Source organism: Passer domesticus, chromosome 3 (assembly GCF_036417665.1).
Source record: "Passer domesticus isolate bPasDom1 chromosome 3, bPasDom1.hap1, whole genome shotgun sequence".
Classification (NCBI taxonomy): domain Eukaryota; kingdom Metazoa; phylum Chordata; class Aves; order Passeriformes; family Passeridae; genus Passer; species Passer domesticus.
Window position 1 is genome coordinate 108,387,334 of NC_087476.1, and position 5,684 is coordinate 108,393,017.

Genomic DNA, 5,684 nt, shown 5'->3' on the forward strand with positions numbered 1-5,684 from the left:
CCCCCGCCGCCCGGCAGCCAATGGGAGCGGAGCTCGAGGGCAGCCCCGCCCCGCGGCAGGCGCTGACCCCGGGGGCGACACGAGCCGGCCCCGCCCCCCCCTCACGGCCCGGCCGCGCCCCGCGGGACACCGGGAACCTCGGGAGCGTCCCGGGATGCCCTTGAGGAGCCTGTGTAACAACAGGGTGTTTCCCTGTACCCCCGCATTGACCTGGCAGCGGCACCGCGCTGCAAACCGACTGAAACGGGCCCTGCGGGAGCGCCGCGGCCAAGGGATCCCGGTGTCCCCCGGGCACAGCTGCGGGATGCTGAGGGTGACCTCCCCTAGGGGTGATCCCTGTGGGATGCCGGCCATGCCCGGCCCTCGGGGCAGCTGTCTGGGAAGATCCCCGAGCCAGGCTTTAAAGCAGGCTGCTCTGGGCTTTGTACCCGGCCAGAGCCTTCCGTGGTGGCTGGAGTGGGCACATCCCGACAAGTTCCCAAGTCATGCAGAAATACAAACCTTCCTCCTTGTTGCTGCCCACTGGCTGATTCTGGTTTTTGTCCATGTCACCTGCTCCTGGAGATTATTTCTTAGCTAATGCTGAGATTTTCTAGAGGTGTCTGGTAAAGGACTTTATGGACAATATTGTTCCCAGCTTTAGGCCAGGAAGGACCAAAGAGACACCCTGGATTGGCTTATCAGTTTGGCAGCAGGGTGAGGGGAACAGCACAGGAATCCCACAGGTATCCCTGGCTAGTGCTTTGGCCCTGCAGCCTGCTCCGGGCCTGCCATCCCAGCGCTATGGTCCAGATTCCCTGGCTAGGAACTGGGTTTATTCTGCTGCTCCCAGCCCCATTTACATCCCGGAGCTGACCCATTTACATCTTTGTCCCTAGAGAAACACAGAGGGAATATCTTTTCCAGGCTGCTTCAAGAAGCGGGGCTGTAAGTCTGCACCGTAAGAATACGGTGTGTGCTCTCAGAACTCACAGCCAGGAAAAATCCAGGATCGTCTCTGTTCCTGTGCAGTATTTCTGTATTGGGGGTTTCTTTGATGAATGTTACATCAGGGCTCCCGGCAGGCTGCACATCCCTCTGCCCCGGATGCACGCATTCTAGAGTTGCCTTTTCCTTGGCGTTCACACGGGCAAAGCCCTTGTGAAAGAAAATCCCTTTAAAATGTTGTTTATTGCTCGTTCTCCAGGGAGCCGCTCGCCTGCCAGTAGAGGCCGTGCTGGTTTCGGGCCGCTGAGTGGAAAGGCGGAAGCAAACACGGATGGCTCATGATTCATCCCCAGGCCGGGCTGTTTTTAGCCGGTTTCAATTACTCGGAGCTGCCAGGCATTGTTCTGGGAGCTGAATAGCACCCGGGCCGGCAGGAAAGGTCTGCGTCCTGCTCCACCCCCGATCAAACGAGTGCCAGGATGTCTGCAGGAGCAGCCAAAGCGCCGAGAAACCTTTCCCCTCCCCTTGGGCTTGGGCTGAGTGGGTGTCAATAAACAAGGGGGAATCAGCTGGTGATCTAAAGGAGAGGTTATTAAAGAAATTCAGGGGGACAATACCGATTTTCTTCTGCTGGCATCTGGCCATCTTTGTCAGGAACCTTGCTGAAGAGAAACTGGCTTATTTGATCTGTAATATAAAGTCAACCCAGCCAAACTCCCACCCAAACTCACTCAAGGCTGGCAAAGAATAACAAAGATATTTTCTTGCTGATTTGAGACCTCAGGATTCTTTCAAACTTGGGTTTTTCCAGCAAAGACAATGCATTCCTCTGCACCCATAGATGCAACGATTCAGCAGTAATCTCCATTTCTATGACATGAACTAGAGCTTCCTTATGATGATCAGATTTGAAAGCAGTGTACTTCTGATACATGAGAAGTTACCTTTGTGGTGAGAATATTTTTTGCACAGAACTGGATCCATCCTGAACACCAGCATGTATTCAGAGTTTTAATAAGCCCCTGACTGCAGTGACCTGTAGTTATCCAGCATCTTTGGCACTTCAGTTTGTTACTTCTTTCTGCCCTGAAGGGTTTCAAGCTACCAGCCAGACACTCAGCTCTCTAGGATGAAACCTGAAGCCTGGAGGTGCACCATATGTTCTTGCACAGCATCTGCACTATCTTCAGCATCAAATTTCAGTCTCGCAATGCAAATGTTTGGGATGGATGAGACGTCAGCAAATGCAGGGCTTGGCCTAACCTATTTGTTCCCTGACTGTTAACAATATTAATTAGTCTTTGTACAAACTGCTCAGGGCTCTGTTTGGGCTGCCTAACCCTTCTTTGAAAGGTGTTTGCAGGTGTCTGTCCTTCTCTTCTCAAGGCTTGTTAACCTTTTCCTTTCCCCCGAGGTCAGGATTTCCACAACTTTCTCTCTGTTCTCATCTTCATTCTTTGGGCCACATTTCTTTGAAGCTCAACACTGATCCAAAGCTCCAGCATGGGCTTGGCTGTGCTTAGGCAGAGCTGGTGTGGTAGTCCAGGCTGTGATCCTGTTACACGCCCTGGAACAGGATCTGCCTTACTCACAGCAGAGGACTCCTGCTTCTGACTGTTACTGCCTGTAACTTCTTGGTCCTGCTCCTTCACCTACCGCTTCCCACCAGCAGAAGTGCAGGTAATTGCTCCTATCTAGATTCATTCTTTCCAGCCTCTATATTTTCCAGACTCTCTCAATTTTTCTGATGTTGCTGTGAATTTCAGCCCTGCAGTTTTCCATTTTCCCAGACCTTCTTCTCCAGCTAAGGCCTGCATATTTTCTCTGTTGTGACATTTTATGTCACTGATCCGTTACTTATGGCTCTGGAATTACAGTAGGCTCCCAAGGAAGGCAGTCATTCAGCTGGACACTGCTCTGGTGATGCCTCCATAAGCAGGTTCAAGCTCAGCCGTGTTGCTTTAACTTCTTTATAAAGTCTCTTGTGAGAAGACTTGCCTGAAGGCTACACACTTCCCATTGCTCCTCCAGATCATCACTGCACCATTACTGAATATTTCCTAATAAAGGTAGCTGCCACTTTTTCTTCCTCACTTTGGAGAACCACCTGAAAATATGACACCCATGGCAGCTGACAAATGAAATATGTAAGGCAGGGTTAAGGAAGAACAGAGGGAAAACTGGAATGACAAGTATTTTAACGTCGGCATGGAAGTGCTGAGTTGGGTGTGTTGTCCAGTGCTGGCAGCTGGGCTGTTTGAGTCCTTTTGCCACTTGTTTGCACAGCTGGACCGAGTGGCAGGATTTATTAGCTCAGGGAAAAGGTCAAACACAGAAACTGCACTTCTCCTTTCTGGCCACACGATGTGCCCATCACACCACGAACCCAGCCCGCCAGCAGCTGCAGACGTAGCCACAAAGGCAGCGGGTTCCAGGGGTTTGTATTCCCTCACAGCACCCCCTTACCTCTAGCCAGGCTCCCTAAAACACTCACACAGCTGCAGACCAGGGCCAGGTGCCGTGGAGCAGAAGGTGGATGGGATGGAGTTGGTGTGGTCCAGATGCTCTGCCTTGGAGGAAGGTGACAAGCTGCTGTGAAAGAAATAGGAGCCAAGTGGTCAAGAGGCAGTGGCAGCTCTTCATCAATGTGAATTATAATGGCCAGTGAATAACTGGAATTAAGTTTACTTCCTAAATGTGAGATTTACTTCTGTTTCGTTGGGAAAATGTGAGCAAGTTCTTTTTCATTCTAACTGCTGGGATGTCTTGGGCCCCTGTCATTTGTGTGTTCTCTGAGCAGAACTAAGAGCTGGCATCTGCAGGAACCAGTCATCAGCACAGAGATTTGTAAAAGAAATATTGGCATTAGCACAGATTAAAATCTTTTTATGTAAGTGCCAGAAGAAATAGAACTCGGGAACTAAAAATGGTTTAAATTTATAACAAATGACACCAGAAAAAAGTTTGGGACTGATAATTTGAGCCATTGCTAAGACCACAGGACACACAACTCACTTGAGGGAGAGCCTCCTCCCCTGACAGCAGAGGATAGACATCTCCCATTTGCCTCCCTTGCAGCCAGGCAGGAAGAGAGACTGCAGCAAAGGATCATCACAAAACAACTCTTCATTGTTAAGGACTACTAAACAACTGCCCCAAAACTGGGATGTTTAGTGGAGAATTCACAGGCATCACCCCTTGTGGTGTATGTTGCACACAAGTGATTTGGGCTGGACAGAACTTGTTGCATGACAGTGAATGAGATCTGTAAGAGAACCAGGGTGGACGGCTACAATGAGCATAAAATGTAAATAAATGCCATAGTCCCCTTCACAATGATTCAAAGAGTCTTTAATGCTTGTAATGGGGGCATAGCATAGATCTGACTTCCAACAAACCTACACATTTTAAAGGTAACCAGTTAGTGCAGCTGTACCACACAACCTGTGTGAATCAAACCATTCATTTCAGGGCAGAATAAATGATATTGTCTTCTGTTTAACTCACAAGGCACTTTCCTATAATTCTATCTACCTTAATCAGACAAACTGGGGATTAAAAAAAAAAAGGACTAATCTGCTCATTGGCCATAATTTCATTTCCTCTGCAAATATTAAGTTAGAACAACAGCAGTGGCTTTTGTAATAAATTTACTTTTAAATGCTTTTCATGTGAACAAGAGAAGTGTGTGTTGCCTGCCTAGAGCTTAGAAGAAAGAAGTGAGGAGCATTTTCTCAAAAAATGCTTCCAAAAACCCAACAAAATTAAGAAGTAGTAAACCAGGTGGCCAGATTTGTAGGTGGTGGTAGAAAACCAGAATAAAATTAATAAACTTTAATTAGAACTTCTCCAACTTTTATCTCATTGTTGAAATATTATAAGAAACCATCTGTTTATCCATAATAATGCCTAACAAGGGCTAATAATGTCTGGCTGGAGGCACGTGGGACTTAGTCTAAGGCTTAGCTCAGCTCTCATTAAAGACAAGCAATCATTCCACCTTCTCCATGGGTCTCACAAGGCTTCATGGGTTTCATATGGCAAATCACTCTGGCTCTGGAGACTTCAGAAAACCTGTATGCAAAGCTGACATGTGAATGGCTCCAGGCTATGGTCCCAGAGGAGCAGAAGTGAACTAGTTCAGCTAGGAAGTGAGAAGCCAAAGACACAACCATGGAGTCAGATAGGCTTTTTGGAAACCACCACATTGGTGGTTTTGTAAGATTTACATTCCAGGGCATAACACCAATCACAATTTGTAAATCATAAATAGGCAGGTCCTTCAAATTCTGCTTCTTTCTTCTGGTGCTTGCAATTCTTGTGAATTTTGCCCCCTTGTTTATTTGTTCTGGGAGTTTAATGCTTGAAGCTAACCCACCTACACTTACATAGTAGATGCTTTTCCCTGGATTTGTGATGTTATGTGTGTGCATCTCAGGACAGACTCCCCCTTTGGAGATATGTAAGCTTTTAATGGAAAAGCTGTATCAAACCCACTTAGATGGCAAACCCAGGCCCTCAATCCTGAGACCAGCACATTGCTTGGATGGCTGTGTGGCAAATCTAAAACTACCCTGAATTTACCAGCCTGGCTGCCTATTGAAAAGCATTTCCTAATGATTACTGCCACTCTTCAAGCTTTCTCCAAGGAACAAAGTCAGGTGGCTTGGCCGAAGGGCAGCAGGTGTGTCTGTCAGCCCTTCTACCCCACCACTGCATAGCTGCTAATCCAGGCTTTCCCAAAGACCCTTTATAGC

The 5,684-nt window shown here is 47.9% G+C and overlaps 1 long non-coding RNA gene across 1 annotated transcript; it reads left to right on the forward strand.

Annotated features, from left to right (window-relative positions):
* Positions 1-329: 329 nt before the first annotated feature.
* LOC135297428 (uncharacterized) lies at positions 330-4,263 on the forward strand. Its single transcript, XR_010359448.1, has 2 exons — positions 330-725; positions 1,187-4,263. It is a non-coding gene; the product is annotated as an uncharacterized LOC135297428 (long non-coding RNA).
* The last annotated feature ends 1,421 nt before the right edge of the window (positions 4,264-5,684 follow it).